This window comes from Hyla sarda, chromosome 1, assembly GCF_029499605.1.
Source record: "Hyla sarda isolate aHylSar1 chromosome 1, aHylSar1.hap1, whole genome shotgun sequence".
In the NCBI taxonomy this organism is placed as follows: Eukaryota; Metazoa; Chordata; class Amphibia; order Anura; family Hylidae; genus Hyla; species Hyla sarda.
The window spans coordinates 215,334,779-215,351,499 of NC_079189.1; the positions used below are offsets into that span (position 1 = coordinate 215,334,779).

Sequence of the window (16,721 nt, forward strand, 5' to 3'; positions counted from 1 at the left end):
AGTAACACAAAGACTAGAAGATAAAATACTATGAAACAGTTTGTGGTAAAAAACAGCACACTTATTATCACAATGCCTTATAGTGAACATTTCGCCTGAACAGGGACTTGAACCCTGGACCCTCAGATTAAAAGTCTGATGCTCTACCGACTGAGCTATCCAGGCTCTGTGAGAGCATTTTTCTTGTCACACACAAAAAAATCACATAAATTCTCTACTATAAAAGAAGAAAATGTTGAAAAGATCAAGAAAACCACAAAATATGTGTTTATCAACTGAGCTATCCTGACTCCTAGTGGTTGATGTCTTAGTAACACAAAGACTAGAAGATTCATTACAATGAAACAGTTTGTGGTCAAAAACATCACACTTATTCTCACAATGCCATGTTGTGAACATTTCGCCTGAAGAGGGACTTGAACCCTGGACCCTCAGATTAAAAGTCTGATGCTCTACCGACTGAGCTATCCAGGCTCTGTGAGAGCAATTTTCTAATCACACACAAAAAAAAGAATCACATAAATTCTCTGCTATAAAAGAATACAAGGTTGAAAAGATCAAGAAAAACACAGAATATGTGTTTACCAACTGAGCTATCCTGACTCCTAGTGGTTGATGTCTTAGTAACACAAAGAATAGAAGATAAAATACTATGAAACAGTTTGTGGTCAAAAACATCACGCTTATTATCACAATGCCTTATAGTGAACATTTTGCCTGAACAGGGACTTGAACCCTGGACCCTCAGATTAAAAGTCTGATGCTCTACTGACTGAGCTATGCAGGATCTGTGAGAGCAAATTTCTAGTCACACACAAAAAACAAATAACATAAATTCTCTGCTATAATAGAAGACAAGGTTGAAAAGATCAAGAAAACCACAAAATATGTGTTTACCAACTGAGCTATCCTGACTCCTAGTGGTTGATGTCTTAGTAACACAAAGACTAGAAGATTCATTACAATGAAACAGTTTGTGGTCAAAAACATCACACTTATTCTCACAATGCCATGTAGTGAACATTTCGCCTGAACAGGGACTTGAACCCTGGACCCTCAGATTAAAAGTCTGATGCTCTACCGACTGAGCTATCCAGGCTCTGTGAGAGCAATTTTCTAATCACACACAAAAAAAAAATCACATAAATTCTCTGCTATAAAAGAATACAAGGTTGAAAAGATCAAGAAAAACACAGAATATGTGTTTACCAACTGAACTATCCTGACTCCTAGTGGTTGATGTCTTAGTAAGACAAAGACTAGAAGATAAAATACTATGAAACAGTTTGTGGTAAAAAAAAACATCACACTTATTATCACAATGCCTTTATAGTGCACATTTCGCCTGAACAGGGACTTGAACCCTGGACCCTCAGATTAAAAGTCTGATGCTCTACCGACTGAGCTATCCAGGCTCTGTGAGAGCATTCTTCTAGGCACACAAAAAAAATCACATAAATTCTCTACTATAAAAGAAGAAAATGTTGAAAAGATCAAGAAAACCACAAAATATGTGTTTACCAACTGAGCTATCCTGACTCCTAGCGGTTGATGTCTTAGTAACACAAAGACTAGAAGATTCATTACAATGAAACAGTTTGTGGTCAAAAACATCACGCTTATTATCACAATGCCTTATAGTGCACATTTCGCCTGAACAGGGACTTGAACCCTGGACCCTCAGATTAAAAGTCTGATGCTCTACCGACTGAGCTATCCAGGCTCTGTGAGAGCAATTTTCTAGTCACACACAAAAAACAAATAACATAAATTCTCTGCTATAAAAGAAAACAAGGTTGAAAAGATCAAGAAAAACACAGAATATGTGTTTACCATCTGAACTATCTTGACTCCTAGTGGTTGATGTCTTAGTAACACAAAGACTAAAAGATAAAATACTATGAAACAGTTTGTGGTCCAAAACATCACACTTATTATCACAATGCCTTATAGGGAAAATTTCACCTGAACAGGGACTTGAACCCTGGACCCTCAGATTAAAAGTCTGATGCTCTACCGACTGAGCTATCCAGGCTCTGTGAGCTCAATTTTCTAATCACACACAAAAAACAAATAACATAAATTCTCTGCTATAAAAGAATACAAGGTTGAAAAGATCAAGAAAAACACAGAATATGTGTTTACCAACTGAACTATCCTGACTCCTAGTGGTTGATGTCTTAGTAACACAAAGACTAGAAGATGAAATACTATGAAACAGTTTGTGGTCAAAAACATCACGCTTATTATCACAATGCCTTATAGTGAACATTTTGCCTGAACAGGGACTTGAACCCTGGACCCTCAGATTAAAAGTCTGATGCTCTACCGACTGAGCTATCCAGGCTCTGTGAGAGCATTCTTCTAGTCACACAAAAAAAATCACATAAATTCTCTACTATAAAAGAAGAAAATGTTGAAAAGATCAAGAAAACCACAAAATATGTGTTTACCAACTGAGCTATCCTGACTCCTAGCGGTTGATGTCTTAGTAACACAAAGACTAGAAGATTCATTACAATGAAACAGTTTGTGGTCAAAGACATCACACTTATTCTCACAATGCCATGTAGTGAACATTTCGCCTGAACAGGGACTTGAACCCTGGACCCTCGGATTAAAAGTCTGATGCTCTACCGACTGAGCTATCCAGGCTCTGTGAGAGCAATTTTCTAGTCACACTTACACACACACACACACACACACACACACACACACACACACACACACACAAAAAAAACATAAATTCTCTGCTATAAAAGAAGACAAGGTTGAAAAGATCAAGAAAAACACAGAATATGTGTTTACCATCTGAACTATCTTGACTCCTAGTGGTTGATGTCTTAGTAACACAAAGACTAAAAGATAAAATACTATGAAACAGTTTGTGGTCCAAAACATCACACTTATTATCACAATGCCTTATAGTGAACATTTCACCTGAACAGGGACTTGAACCCTGGACCCTCAGATTAAAAGTCTGATGCTCTACCGACTGAGCTATCCAGGCTCTGTGAGTGCAATTTTCTAATCACACACAAAAAACAAATAACATAAATTCTCTGCTATAAAAGAATACAAGGTTGAAAAGATCAAGAAAAACACAGAATATGTGTTTACCAACTGAGCTATCCTTACTCCTAGTAGTTGATGTCATAGTTACACAAAGACTAGAAGATTCATTACAATGAAACAGTTCTTGGTCAAAAACATCACACTTATTCTCACAATGCTATATAGTGAACATTTTGCCTGAACAGGGACTTGAACCCAGGACCCTCAGATTAAAATTCTGATGCTCTACCGACTGAGCTATCCAGTCTCTGTGCGAGCGTTCTTCTAGTCACACAAAAAAATCACATAAATTCTCTTCTTTAAAAGAAGAAAATGTTGAAAAGATCAAGAAAACCCACTAAATATGTGTTTACCAACTGAGCTATCCTGACTCCTAGTGGTTGATGTCTTAGTAACACAAAGTCTAGAAGATTCATTACAATGAAACAGTTTGTGGTCAAAAACATCACACTTATTCTCACAATGCCATGTAATGAACATTTCGCCTTTACAGGTACTTGAACCCTGGACCCTCAGATTAAAAGTCTGATGCTCTACCGACTGAGCTATCCAGGCTCTGTGAGAGCAATTTTCTAGTCACACTTACTTACACACACACACACACACACAAAAACAAACATAAATTCTCTGCTATAAAAGAAGACAAGGTTGAAAAGATCAAGAAAAACACAGAATATTTGTTTACCATCTGAACTATCTTGACTCCTAGTGGTTGATGTCTTAGTAACACAAAGACTAAAAGATAAAATGCTATGAAACAGTTTGTGGTCCAAAACATCTCACTTATTATCACAATGCCTTATAGTGAACATTTTGCCTGAACAGGGACTTGAACCCTGGACCCTCAGATTAAAAGTCTGATGCTCTACCGACTGAGCTATCCAGGCTCTGTGAGTGCAATTTTCTAATCACACACAAAAAACAAATAACATAAATTCTCTGCTATAAAAGAAGACAAGGTTGAAAAGATCAAGAAAAACACAGAATATGTGTTTACCAACTGAACTATCCTGACTCCTAGTGGTTGATGTCTTAGTAAGACAAAGACTAGAAGATAAAATACTATGAAACAGTTTGTGGTAAAAAAAAACATCACACTTATTATCACAATGCCTTTATAGTGCACATTTCGCCTGAACAGGTACTTGAACCCTGGACCCTCAGATTAAAAGTCTGATGCTCTACCGACTGAGCTATCCAGGCTCTGTGAGAGCATTTTTCTTGTCACACAAAAAAAAATCACATAAATTCTCTACTATAAAAGAAGAAAATGTTGAAAAGATCAAGAAAACCACAAAATATGTGTTTGTCAACTGAGCTATCCTGACTCCTAGTGGTTGATGTCTTAGTAACACAAAGACTAGAAGATTCATTACAATGAAACAGTTTGTGGTCAAAAACATCACACTTATTCTCACAATGCCATGTAGTGAACATTTCGCCTGAACAGGGACTTGAACCCTGGACCCTCAGATTAAAAGTCTGATGCTCTACCGACTGAGCTATCCAGGCTCTGTGAGAGCAATTTTCTAGTCACACTTACACACACACACACACACACACACACACACACACACAAAAAACATAAATTCCACAGTTTGTGGTAAAAAACAGCACACTTATTATCACAATGCCTTATAGTGAACATTTCGCCTGAACAGGGACTTGAACCCTGGACCCTCAGATTAAAAGTCTGATGCTCTACCGACTGAGCTATCCAGTCTCTGTGCGAGCATTCTTCTAGTCACACAAAAAAATCACATAAATTCTCTTCTTTAAAAGAAGAAAATGTTGAAAAGATCAAGAAAACCACTAAATATGTGTTTACCAACTGAGCTATCCTGACTCCTAGTGGTTGATGTCTTAGTAAGACAAAGACTAGAAGATTCATTACAATGAAACAGTTTGTGGTCAAAAACATCACACTTATTCTCACAATGCCATGTAGTGAACATTTCGCCTGAACAGGGACTTGAACCCTGGACCCTCAGATTAAAAGTCTGATGCTCTACTGACTGAGCTATAAAGGCTCTGTGAGAGCAATTTTCTAGTCACACTTACACACACACACACACACACACACACACACACACACACAAAAACAAACATAAATTCTCTGCTATAAAAGAAGACAAGGTTGAAAAGATCAAGAAAAACACAGAATATGTGTTTACCATCTGAACTATCTTGACTCCTAGTGGTTGATGTCTTAGTAACACAAAGACTAAAAGATAAAATACTATGAAACAGTTTGTGGTCCAAAACATCACACTTATTATCACAATGCCTTATAGGGAACATTTCACCTGAACAGGGACTTGAACCCTGGATCCTCAGATTAAAAGTCTGATGCTCTACCGACTAAGCTATCCAGGCTCTGTGAGTGCAATTTTCTAATCACACACAAAAACAAATAACATAAATTCTCTGCTATAAAAGAATACAAGGTTGAAAAGATCAAGAAAAACGCAGAATATGTGTTTACCAACTGAACTATCCTGACTCCTAGTGGTTGATGTCTTAGTAACACAAAGACTAGAAGATAAAATACTATGAAACAGTTTGTGGTCAAAAACATCACGCTTATTATCACAATGCCTTATAGTGAACATTTTGCCTGAACAGGGACTTGAACCCTGGACCCTCAGATTAAAAGCTTGATGCTCTACCGACTGAGCTATGCAGGATCTGTGAGAGCAAATTTCTAGTCACACACAAAAAACTAATAACATAAATTCTCTGCTATAAAAGAAGACAAGGTTGAAAAGATCAAGAAAAACACAGAATATGTGTTTACCAACTGAACTATCCTGACTCCTAGTGGTTGATGTCTTAGTAAGACAAAGACTAGAAGATAAAATACTATGAAACAGTTTGTGGTAAAAAAAAACATCACGCTTATTATCACAATGCCTTTATAGTGCACATTTCGCCTGAACAGGGACTTGAACCCTGGACCCTCAGATTAAAAGTCTGATGCTCTACCGACTGAGCTATCCAGGCTCTGTGAGAGCATTCTTCTAGTCACACAAAAAAATCACATAAATTCTCTACTATAAAAGAAGAAAATGTTGAAAAGATCAAGGAAACCACAAAATATGTGTTTACCAACTGAGCTATCCTGACTCCTAGTGGTTGATGTTTTAGTAACACAAAGACTAGAAGATTCATTACAATGAAACAGTTTGTGGTCAAAGACATCACACTTATTCTCACAATGCCATGTAGTGAACATTTCGCCAGAACAGGGACTTGAACCCTGGACCCTCAGATTAAAAGTCTGATGCTCTACCGACTGAGCTATCCAGGCTCTGTGAGAGCATTTTTCTTGTCACACACAAAAAAATCACATAAATTCTCTACTATAAAAGAAGAAAATGTTGAAAAGATCAAGAAAACCACAAAATATGTGTTTATCAACTGAGCTATCCTGACTCCTAGTGGTTGATGTCTTAGTAACACAAAGACTAGAAGATTCATTACAATGAAACAGTATGTGGTCATCAAAAACATCACACTTATTATCACATTGCCATGTAGTGAACATTTCACCTGAACAGGAACTTGAACCCTGCACCCTCAGATTAAAAGTCTGATGCTCTACCGACTGAGCTATCCAGGCTCTGTGAGTGCAACTTTCTAGTCACACACAAAAAACAAATAACATAAATTCTCTGCTATAAAAGAATACAAGGTTAAAAAGATCAAGAAAAACACAGAATATGTGTTTACCAACTGAACTATCCTGACTCCTAGTGGTTGATGTCTTAGTAACATAAAGACTAGAAGATAAAATACTATGAAACAGTTTGTGGTCAAAAACATCACGCTTATTATCACAATGCCTTATAGTGAACATTTCGCCTGAACAGGGACTTGAACCCTGGACCCTCAGATTAAAAGTCTGATGCTCTACCGACTGAGCTATCCAGGCTCTGTGTGAGTACTCTTCTAGTCACACAAAAAAAATCACATAAATTCTCTTCTATAAAAGAAGAAAATGTTGAAAAGATCAAGAAAACCACAAAATATGTGTTTACCAACTGAGCTATCCTGACTCCTAGTGGTTGATGTCTTAGTAACACAAAGACTAGAAGATTCATTACAATGAAACAGTTTGTGGTCAAAAACATCACACTTATTCTCACAATGCCATGTTGTGAACATTTCGCCTGAAGAGGGACTTGAACCCTGGACCCTCAGATTAAAAGTCTGATGCTCTACCGACTGAGCTATCCAGGCTCTGTGAGAGCAATTTTCTAATCACACACAAAAAAAAGAATCACATAAATTCTCTGCTATAAAAGAATACAAGGTTGAAAAGATCAAGAAAAACACAGAATATGTGTTTACCAACTGAGCTATCCTGACTCCTAGTGGTTGATGTCTTAGTAACACAAAGAATAGAAGATAAAATACTATGAAACAGTTTGTGGTCAAAAACATCACGCTTATTATCACAATGCCTTATAGTGAACATTTTGCCTGAACAGGGACTTGAACCCTGGACCCTCAGATTAAAAGTCTGATGCTCTACCGACTGAGCTATGCAGGATCTGTGAGAGCAAAATTCTAGTCACACACAAAAAACAAATAACATAAATTCTCTGCTATAATAGAAGACAAGGTTGAAAAGATCAAGAAAACCACAAAATATGTGTTTACCAACTGAGCTATCCTGACTCCTAGTGGTTGATGTCTTAGTAACACAAAGACTAGAAGATTCATTACAATGAAACAGTTTGTGGTCAAAAACATCACACTTATTCTCACAATGCCATGTAGTGAACATTTCGCCTGAACAGGGACTTGAACCCTGGACCCTCAGATTAAAAGTCTGATGCTCTACCGACTGAGCTATCCAGGCTCTGTGAGAGCAATTTTCTAATCACACACAAAAAAAAAATCACATAAATTCTCTGCTATAAAAGAATACAAGGTTGAAAAGATCAAGAAAAACACAGAATATGTGTTTACCAAATGAACTATCCTGACTCCTAGTGGTTGATGTCTTAGTAAGACAAAGACTAGAAGATAAAATACTATGAAACAGTTTGTGGTAAAAAAAAACATCACACTTATTATCACAATGCCTTTATAGTGCACATTTCGCCTGAACAGGGACTTGAACCCTGGACTTGAACCCTGTGAGAGCATTCTTCTAGTCACACAAAAAAAATCACATAAATTCTCTACTATAAAAGAAGAAAATGTTGAAAAGATCAAGAAAACCACAAAATATGTGTTTACCAACTGAGCTATCCTGACTCCTAGTGGTTGATGTTTTAGTAACACAAAGACTAGAAGATTCATTACAATGAAACAGTTTGTGGTCAAAGACATCACACTTATTCTCACAATGCCATGTAGTGAACATTTCGCCTGAACAGGGACTTGAACCCTGGACCCTCAGATTAAAAGTCTGATGCTCTACCGACTGAGCTATCCAGCCTCTGTGAGAGCAATTTTCTAGTCACACACACAAAAAACAAATAACATAAATTCTCTACTATAAAAGAAGACAAGGTTGAAAAGATCAAGAAAAACACAGAATATGTGTTTACCAACTGAACTATCCTCACTCCTAGTGGTTGATGTCTTAGTAACACAAAGACTAGAAGATAAATTACTATGAAACAGTTTGTGGTAAAAAACAGCACACTTATTATCACAATGCCTTATAGTGAACATTTCGCCTGAACAGGGACTTGAACCCTGGACCCTCAGATTAAAAGTCTGATGCTCTACCGACTGAGCTATCCAGGCTCTGTGAGAGCATTTTTCTTGTCACACAAAAAAAATCACATAAATTCTCTACTATAAAAGAAGAAAATGTTGAAAAGATCATGAAAACCACAAAATATGTGTTTGTCAACTGAGCTATCCTGACTCCTAGTGGTTGATGTCTTAGTAAAACAAAGACTAGAAGATTCATTACAATGAAACAGTTTGTGGTCAAAAACATCACACTTATTCTCACAATGCCATGTAGTGAACATTTCGCCTGAACAGGGACTTGAACCCTGGACCCTCAGATTAAAAGTCTGATGCTCTACCGACTGAGCTATCTAGGCTCTGTGAGAGCAATTTTCTAGTCACACTTACACACACACACACACACAAAAAAACAAACATAAATTCTCTGCTATAAAAGAAGACAAGGTTGAAAAGATCAAGAAAAACACAGAATATGTGTTTACCATCTGAACTATCTTGACTCCTAGTGGTTGATGTCTTAGTAACACAAAGACTAAAAGATAAAATGCTATGAAACAGTTTGTGGTCCAAAACATCACACTTATTATCACAATGCCTTATAGTGAACATTTTGCCTGAACAGGGACTTGAACCCTGGACCCTCAGATTAAAAGTCCGATGCTTTACCGACTGAGCTATCCAGGATCTGAGAGTGTAATTTTCTAATCACACACAAAAAACAAATAACATAAATTCTCTGCTATAAAAGAAGACAAGGTTGAAAAGATCAAGAAAAACACAGAATATGTGTTTACCAACTGAACTATCCTCACTCCTAGTGGTTGATGTCTTCGTAACACAAAGACTAGAAGATAAAATACTATGAAACAGTTTGTGGTAAAAAAACAGCACACTTATTATCACAATGCCTTATAGTGAACATTTCGCCTGAACAGGGACTTGAACCCTGGACCCTCAGATTAAAAGTCTGATGCTCTACCGACTGAGCTATCCAGGCTCTGTGAGAGCATTTTTCTTGTCACACAAAAAAAAATCACATAAATTCTCTACTATAAAAGAAGAAAATGTTGAAAAGATCAAGAAAACCACAAAATATGTGTTTATCAACTGAGCTATCCTGACTCCTAGTGGTTGATGTCTTAGTAACACAAAGACTAGAAGATTCATTACAATGAAACAGTATGTGGTCATCAAAAACATCACACTTATTATCACAATGCCATGTAGTGAACATTTCACCTGAACAGGAACTTGAACCCTGCACCCTCAGATTAAAAGTCTGATGCTCTACCGACTGAGCTATCCAGGCTCTGTGAGTGCAACTTTCTAGTCACACACAAAAAACAAATAACATAAATTCTCTGCTATAAAAGAATACAAGGTTAAAAAGATCAAGAAAAACACAGAACATGTGTTTACCAACTGAACTATCCTGACTCCTAGTGGTTGATGTCTTAGTAACACAAAGACTAGAAGATAAAATACTATGAAACAGTTTGTGGTCAAAAACATCACGCTTATTATCACAATGCCTTATAGTGAACATTTCGCCTGAACAGGGACTTGAACCCTGGACCCTCAGATTAAAAGTCTGATGCTCTACCGACTGAGCTATCCAGGCTCTGTGTGAGTACTCTTCTAGTCACACAAAAAAAATCACATAAATTCTCTTCTATAAAAGAAGAAAATGTTGAAAAGATCAAGAAAACCACAAAATATGTGTTTACCAACTGAGCTATCCTGACTCCTAGTGGTTGATGTCTTAGTAACACAAAGACTAGAAGATTCATTACAATGAAACAGTTTGTGGTCAAAAACATCACACTTATTCTCACAATGCCATGTAGTGAACATTTCGCCTGAACAGGGACTTGAACCCTGGACCCTGAGATTAAAAGTCTGATGCTCTACCGACTGAGCTATCCAGGCTCTGTGAGAGCAATTTTCTAGTCACACACAAAAAACAAATAACATAAATTCTCTGCTATAAAAGAAAACAAGGTTGAAAAGATCAAGAAAAACACAGAATATGTGTTTACCAACTGAACTATCCTCACTCCTAGTGGTTGATGTCTTAGTAACACAAAGACTAGAAAATAAAATACTATGAAACAGTTTGTGGTAAAAAAAACAGCACACTTATTATCACAATGCCTTATAGTGAACATTTCGCCTGAACAGGGACTTGAACCCTGGACCCTCAGATTAAAAGTCTGATGCTCTACCGACTGAGCTATCCAGGCTCTGTGAGAGCATTTTTCTTGTCACACAAAAAAAAAATCACATAAATTCTCTACTATAAAAGAAGAAAATGTTGAAAAGATCAAGAAAACCACAAAATATGTGTTCATCAACTGAGCTATCCTGACTCCTAGTGGTTGATGTCTTAGTAACACAAAGACTAGAAGATTCATTACAATGAAACAGTTTGTGGTCAAAAACATCAAACTTTTTCTCACAATGCCATGTAGAGAACATTATGCCTGAACAGGGACTTGAACCCTGGACCCTCAGATTAAAAGTCTGATGCTCTACCGACTGAGCTATCCAGGCTCTGTGATAGCATTCCTCTAGTCACACAAAAAAATCACAGAGATTCTCTACTATAAAAGAAGAAAATGTTGAAAAGATCAAGAAAACCACAAAATATGTGTTTACCAACTGAGCTATCCTGACTCCTAGTGGTTGATGTTTTAGTAACACAAAGACTAGAAGATTCATTACAATGAAACAGTTTGTGGTCAAAGACATCACACTTATTCTCACAATGCCATGTAGTGAACATTTCGCCTGAACAGGGACTTGAACCCTGGACCCTCAGATTAAAAGTCTGATGCTCTACCGACTGAGCTATCCAGCCTCTGTGAGAGCAATTTTCTAGTCACACACAAAAAACAAATAACATAAATTCTCTACTATAAAAGAAGACAAGGTTGAAAAGATCAAGAAAAACACAGAATATGTGTTTACCAACTGAACTATCCTCACTCCTAGTGGTTGATGTCTTAGTAACACAAAGACTAGAAGATAAAATACTATGAAACAGTTTGTGGTAAAAAACAGCACACTTATTATCACAATGCCTTATAGTGAACATTTCACCTGAACAGGGACTTGAACCCTGGACCCTCAGATTAAAAGTCTGATGCTCTACCGACTGAGCTATCCAGGCTCTGTGAGAGCATTTTTCTTGTCACACACAAAAAAATCACATAAATTCTCTACTATAAAAGAAGAAAATGTTGAAAAGATCAAGAAAACCACAAAATATGTGTTTATAAACTGAGCTATCCTGACTCCTAGTGGTTGATGTCTTAGTAACACAAAGACTAGAAGATTCATTACAATGAAACAGTATGAGGTCATCAAAAACATCACACTTATTCTCACAATGCCATGTAGTGAACATTTCACCTGAACAGGAACTTGAACCCTGCACCCTCAGATTAAAAGTCTGATGCTCTACCGACTGAGCTATCCAGGCTCTGTGAGTGCAACTTTCTAGTCACACACAAAAAACAAATAACATAAATTCTCTGCTATAAAAGAATACAAGGTTAAAAAGATCAAGAAAAACACAGAATATGTGTTTACCAACTGAACTATCCTGACTCCTAGTGGTTGATGTCTTAGTAACACAAAGACTAGAAGATAAAATACTATGAAACAGTTTGTGGTCAAAAACATCACACTTATTATCACAATGCCTTATAGTGAACATTTCGCCTGAACAGGGACTTGAACCCTGGACCCTCAGATTAAAAGTCTGATGCTCTACCGACTGAGCTATCCAGGCTCTGTGTGAGTACTCTTCTAGTCACACAAAAAAATCACATAAATTCTCTTCTATAAAAGAAGAAAATGTTGAAAAGATCAAGAAAACCACAAAATATGTGTTCATCAACTGATCTATCCTGACTCCTAGTGGTTGATGTCTTAGTAACACAAAGACTAGAAGATTCATTACAATGAAACAGTTTGTGGTCAAAAACATCACACTTTTTCTCACAATGCCATGTAGTGAACATTTTGCCTGAACAGGGACTTGAACCCTGGACCCTCAGATTAAAAGTCTGATGCTCTACCGACTGAGCTATCCTGGCTCTGTGATAGCATTCCTCCAGTCACACAAAAAAAACACATAAATTCTCTACTATAAAAGAAGAAAATGTTGAAAAGATCAAGAAAACCACAAAATATGTGTTTACCAACTGATCTATCCTGACTCCTAGTGGTTGATGTCTTAGTAACACAAAGACTAGAAGATTCATTACAATGAAACAGTTTGTGGTCAAAGACATCACACTTATTCTCACAATGCCATGTAGTGAACATTTCGCCTGAACAGGGACTTGAACCCTGGACCCTGAGATTAAAAGTCTGATGCTCTACCGACTGAGCTATCCAGGCTCTGTGAGAGCAATTTTCTAATCACACACAAAAAAAAACAATCACATAAATTCTCTGCTATAAAAGAATACAAGGTTGAAAAGATCAAGAAAACCACAAAATATGTGTTTGTCAACTGAGCTATCCTGACTCCTAGTGGTTGATGTCTTAGTAAAACAAAGACTAGAAGATTCATTACAATGAAACAGTTTGTGGTCAAAAACATCACACTAATTCTCACAATGCCATGTAGTGAACATTTCGCCTGAACAGGGACTTGAACCCTGGACCCTGAGATTAAAAGTCTGATGCTCTACCGACTGAGCTATCCAGGCTCTGTGAGAGCAATTTTCTAATCACACACAAAAAAAAAATCACATAAATTCTCTGCTATAAAAGAATACAAGGTTGAAAAGATCAAGAAAAACACAGAATATGTGTTTACCAACTGAGCTATCCTGACTCCTAGTGGTTGATGTCTTAGTAACACAAAGACTAGAAGATAAAATACTATGAAACAGTTTGTGGTCAAAAACATCACGCTTATTATCACAATGCCTTATAGTGAACATTTTGCCTGAACAGGGACTTGAACCCTGGACCCTCAGATTAAAAGTCTGATGCTCTACCGACTGAGCTATCCAGGCTCTGTGAGAGCAATTTTCTAGTCACACACAAAAAACAAATAACATAAATTCTCTGCTATAAAAGAAAACAAGGTTGAAAAGATCAAGAAAAACACAGAATATGTGTTTACCAACTGAACTATCCTCACTCCTAGTGGTTGATGTCTTAGTAACACAAAGACTAGAAGATAAATTACTATGAAACAGTTTGTGGTAAAAAACAGCACACTTATTATCACAATGCCTTATAGTGAACATTTCGCCTGAACAGGGACTTGAACCCTGGACCCTCAGATTAAAAGTCTGATGCTCTACCGACTGAGCTATCCAGGCTCTGTGAGAGCAATTTTCTAATCACACACAAAAAAAATCACATAAATTCTCTACTATAAAAGAAGAAAATGTTGAAAAGATCATGAAAACCACAAAATATGTGTTTGTCAACTGAGCTATCCTGACTCCTAGTGGTTGATGTCTTAGTAAAACAAAGACTAGAAGATTCATTACAATGAAACAGTTTGTGGTCAAAAACATCACACTTATTCTCACAATGCCATGTAGTGAACATTTCGCCTGAACAGGGACTTGAACCCTGGACCCTCAGATTAAAAGTCTGATGCTCTACCGACTGAGCTATCTAGGCTCTGTGAGGGCAATTTTCTAGTCACACTTACACACACACACACACACAAAAAAACAAACATAAATTCTCTGCTATAAAAGAAGACAAGGTTGAAAAGATCAAGAAAAACACAGAATATGTGTTTACCATCTGAACTATCTTGACTCCTAGTGGTTGATGTCTTAGTAACACAAAGACTAAAAGATAAAATGCTATGAAACAGTTTGTGGTCCAAAACATCACACTTATTATCACAATGCCTTATAGTGAACATTTTGCCTGAACAGGGACTTGAACCCTGGACCCTCAGATTAAAAGTCCGATGCTCTACCGACTGAGCTATCCAGGATCTGAGAGTGTAATTTTCTAATCACACACAAAAAACAAATAACATAAATTCTCTGCTATAAAAGAAGACAAGGTTGAAAAGATCAAGAAAAACACAGAATATGTGTTTACCAACTGAACTATCCTCACTCCTAGTGGTTGATGTCTTAGTAACACAAAGACTAGAAGATAAAATACTATGAAACAGTTTGTGGTAAAAAAACAGCACACTTATTATCACAATGCCTTATAGTGAACATTTCGCCTGAACAGGGACTTGAACCCTGGACCCTCAGATTAAAAGTCTGATGCTCTACCGACTGAGCTATCCAGGCTCTGTGAGAGCATTTTTCTTGTCACACAAAAAAAAATCACATAAATTCTCTACTATAAAAGAAGAAAATGTTGAAAAGATCAAGAAAACCACAAAATATGTGTTTATCAACTGAGCTATCCTGACTCCTAGTGGTTGATGTCTTAGTAACACAAAGACTAGAAGATTCATTACAATGAAACAGTATGTGGTCATCAAAAACATCACACTTATTATCACAATGCCATGTAGTGAACATTTCACCTGAACAGGAACTTGAACCCTGCACCCTCAGATTAAAAGTCTGATGCTCTACCGACTGAGCTATCCAGGCTCTGTGAGTGCAACTTTCTAGTCACACACAAAAAACAAATAACATAAATTCTCTGCTATAAAAGAATACAAGGTTAAAAAGATCAAGAAAAACACAGAACATGTGTTTACCAACTGAACTATCCTGACTCCTAGTGGTTGATGTCTTAGTAACACAAAGACTAGAAGATAAAATACTATGAAACAGTTTGTGGTCAAAAACATCACGCTTATTATCACAATGCCTTATAGTGAACATTTCGCCTGAACAGGGACTTGAACCCTGGACCCTCAGATTAAAAGTCTGATGCTCTACCGACTGAGCTATCCAGGCTCTGTGAGAGCATTTTTCTTGTCACACAAAAAAAAAATCACATAAATTCTCTACTATAAAAGAAGAAAATGTTGAAAAGATCAAGAAAACCACAAAATATGTGTTCATCAACTGAGCTATCCTGACTCCTAGTGGTTGATGTCTTAGTAACACAAAGACTAGAAGATTCATTACAATGAAACAGTTTGTGGTCAAAAACATCAAACTTTTTCTCACAATGCCATGTAGAGAACATTATGCCTGAACAGGGACTTGAACCCTGGACCCTCAGATTAAAAGTCTGATGCTCTACCGACTGAGCTATCCAGGCTCTGTGATAGCATTCCTCTAGTCACACAAAAAAATCACAGAGATTCTCTACTATAAAAGAAGAAAATGTTGAAAAGATCAAGAAAACCACAAAATATGTGTTTACCAACTGAGCTATCCTGACTCCTAGTGGTTGATGTTTTAGTAACACAAAGACTAGAAGATTCATTACAATGAAACAGTTTGTGGTCAAAGACATCACACTTATTCTCACAATGCCATGTAGTGAACATTTCGCCTGAACAGGGACTTGAACCCTGGACCCTCAGATTAAAAGTCTGATGCTCTACCGACTGAGCTATCCAGCCTCTGTGAGAGCAATTTTCTAGTCACACACAAAAAACAAATAACATAAATTCTCTACTATAAAAGAAGACAAGGTTGAAAAGATCAAGAAAAACACAGAATATGTGTTTACCAACTGAACTATCCTCACTCCTAGTGGTTGATGTCTTAGTAACACAAAGACTAGAAGATAAAATACTATGAAACAGTTTGTGGTAAAAAACAGCACACTTATTATCACAATGCCTTATAGTGAACATTTCACCTGAACAGGGACTTGAACCCTGGACCCTCAGATTAAAAGTCTGATGCTCTACCGACTGAGCTATCCAGGCTCTGTGAGAGCATTTTTCTTGTCACACACAAAAAAATCACATAAATTCTCTACTATAAAAGAAGAAAATGTTGAAA

The 16,721-nt window shown here is 36.9% G+C and overlaps 27 non-coding genes across 27 annotated transcripts; all 27 read right to left on the reverse strand.

The window, feature by feature from the left end:
- Positions 1–92: 92 nt before the first annotated feature.
- On the reverse strand, positions 93–165 carry TRNAK-UUU (transfer RNA lysine (anticodon UUU)). The gene has a single exon. It is a non-coding gene; the product is annotated as a tRNA-Lys (tRNA).
- An 861-nt stretch (positions 166–1,026) lies between these two features.
- Positions 1,027–1,099, reverse strand: TRNAK-UUU (transfer RNA lysine (anticodon UUU)). Its single transcript has one exon. It is a non-coding gene; the product is annotated as a tRNA-Lys (tRNA).
- A 243-nt stretch (positions 1,100–1,342) lies between these two features.
- TRNAK-UUU (transfer RNA lysine (anticodon UUU)) lies at positions 1,343–1,415 on the reverse strand. Its single transcript has one exon. It is a non-coding gene; the product is annotated as a tRNA-Lys (tRNA).
- Positions 1,416–1,650: 235 nt separating this feature from the next.
- On the reverse strand, positions 1,651–1,723 carry TRNAK-UUU (transfer RNA lysine (anticodon UUU)). The gene has a single exon. It is a non-coding gene; the product is annotated as a tRNA-Lys (tRNA).
- A 239-nt stretch (positions 1,724–1,962) lies between these two features.
- Positions 1,963–2,035, reverse strand: TRNAK-UUU (transfer RNA lysine (anticodon UUU)). Its single transcript has one exon. It is a non-coding gene; the product is annotated as a tRNA-Lys (tRNA).
- Positions 2,036–2,274: 239 nt separating this feature from the next.
- On the reverse strand, positions 2,275–2,347 carry TRNAK-UUU (transfer RNA lysine (anticodon UUU)). Its single transcript has one exon. It is a non-coding gene; the product is annotated as a tRNA-Lys (tRNA).
- Positions 2,348–2,937: 590 nt separating this feature from the next.
- On the reverse strand, positions 2,938–3,010 carry TRNAK-UUU (transfer RNA lysine (anticodon UUU)). The gene has a single exon. It is a non-coding gene; the product is annotated as a tRNA-Lys (tRNA).
- Positions 3,011–3,889: 879 nt separating this feature from the next.
- TRNAK-UUU (transfer RNA lysine (anticodon UUU)) lies at positions 3,890–3,962 on the reverse strand. The gene has a single exon. It is a non-coding gene; the product is annotated as a tRNA-Lys (tRNA).
- Positions 3,963–4,514: 552 nt separating this feature from the next.
- TRNAK-UUU (transfer RNA lysine (anticodon UUU)) lies at positions 4,515–4,587 on the reverse strand. Its single transcript has one exon. It is a non-coding gene; the product is annotated as a tRNA-Lys (tRNA).
- A 1,418-nt stretch (positions 4,588–6,005) lies between these two features.
- On the reverse strand, positions 6,006–6,078 carry TRNAK-UUU (transfer RNA lysine (anticodon UUU)). The gene has a single exon. It is a non-coding gene; the product is annotated as a tRNA-Lys (tRNA).
- Positions 6,079–6,936: 858 nt separating this feature from the next.
- TRNAK-UUU (transfer RNA lysine (anticodon UUU)) lies at positions 6,937–7,009 on the reverse strand. The gene has a single exon. It is a non-coding gene; the product is annotated as a tRNA-Lys (tRNA).
- An 860-nt stretch (positions 7,010–7,869) lies between these two features.
- On the reverse strand, positions 7,870–7,942 carry TRNAK-UUU (transfer RNA lysine (anticodon UUU)). Its single transcript has one exon. It is a non-coding gene; the product is annotated as a tRNA-Lys (tRNA).
- Positions 7,943–8,768: 826 nt separating this feature from the next.
- TRNAK-UUU (transfer RNA lysine (anticodon UUU)) lies at positions 8,769–8,841 on the reverse strand. Its single transcript has one exon. It is a non-coding gene; the product is annotated as a tRNA-Lys (tRNA).
- A 235-nt stretch (positions 8,842–9,076) lies between these two features.
- On the reverse strand, positions 9,077–9,149 carry TRNAK-UUU (transfer RNA lysine (anticodon UUU)). Its single transcript has one exon. It is a non-coding gene; the product is annotated as a tRNA-Lys (tRNA).
- A 568-nt stretch (positions 9,150–9,717) lies between these two features.
- TRNAK-UUU (transfer RNA lysine (anticodon UUU)) lies at positions 9,718–9,790 on the reverse strand. The gene has a single exon. It is a non-coding gene; the product is annotated as a tRNA-Lys (tRNA).
- Positions 9,791–10,341: 551 nt separating this feature from the next.
- Positions 10,342–10,414, reverse strand: TRNAK-UUU (transfer RNA lysine (anticodon UUU)). The gene has a single exon. It is a non-coding gene; the product is annotated as a tRNA-Lys (tRNA).
- A 549-nt stretch (positions 10,415–10,963) lies between these two features.
- Positions 10,964–11,036, reverse strand: TRNAK-UUU (transfer RNA lysine (anticodon UUU)). The gene has a single exon. It is a non-coding gene; the product is annotated as a tRNA-Lys (tRNA).
- Positions 11,037–11,273: 237 nt separating this feature from the next.
- On the reverse strand, positions 11,274–11,346 carry TRNAK-UUU (transfer RNA lysine (anticodon UUU)). The gene has a single exon. It is a non-coding gene; the product is annotated as a tRNA-Lys (tRNA).
- A 546-nt stretch (positions 11,347–11,892) lies between these two features.
- On the reverse strand, positions 11,893–11,965 carry TRNAK-UUU (transfer RNA lysine (anticodon UUU)). The gene has a single exon. It is a non-coding gene; the product is annotated as a tRNA-Lys (tRNA).
- A 551-nt stretch (positions 11,966–12,516) lies between these two features.
- TRNAK-UUU (transfer RNA lysine (anticodon UUU)) lies at positions 12,517–12,589 on the reverse strand. The gene has a single exon. It is a non-coding gene; the product is annotated as a tRNA-Lys (tRNA).
- Positions 12,590–13,756: 1,167 nt separating this feature from the next.
- On the reverse strand, positions 13,757–13,829 carry TRNAK-UUU (transfer RNA lysine (anticodon UUU)). Its single transcript has one exon. It is a non-coding gene; the product is annotated as a tRNA-Lys (tRNA).
- A 239-nt stretch (positions 13,830–14,068) lies between these two features.
- On the reverse strand, positions 14,069–14,141 carry TRNAK-UUU (transfer RNA lysine (anticodon UUU)). Its single transcript has one exon. It is a non-coding gene; the product is annotated as a tRNA-Lys (tRNA).
- A 237-nt stretch (positions 14,142–14,378) lies between these two features.
- On the reverse strand, positions 14,379–14,451 carry TRNAK-UUU (transfer RNA lysine (anticodon UUU)). Its single transcript has one exon. It is a non-coding gene; the product is annotated as a tRNA-Lys (tRNA).
- A 568-nt stretch (positions 14,452–15,019) lies between these two features.
- TRNAK-UUU (transfer RNA lysine (anticodon UUU)) lies at positions 15,020–15,092 on the reverse strand. Its single transcript has one exon. It is a non-coding gene; the product is annotated as a tRNA-Lys (tRNA).
- Positions 15,093–15,643: 551 nt separating this feature from the next.
- On the reverse strand, positions 15,644–15,716 carry TRNAK-UUU (transfer RNA lysine (anticodon UUU)). Its single transcript has one exon. It is a non-coding gene; the product is annotated as a tRNA-Lys (tRNA).
- Positions 15,717–15,953: 237 nt separating this feature from the next.
- On the reverse strand, positions 15,954–16,026 carry TRNAK-UUU (transfer RNA lysine (anticodon UUU)). The gene has a single exon. It is a non-coding gene; the product is annotated as a tRNA-Lys (tRNA).
- Positions 16,027–16,572: 546 nt separating this feature from the next.
- Positions 16,573–16,645, reverse strand: TRNAK-UUU (transfer RNA lysine (anticodon UUU)). The gene has a single exon. It is a non-coding gene; the product is annotated as a tRNA-Lys (tRNA).
- Positions 16,646–16,721: the final 76 nt, after the last annotated feature.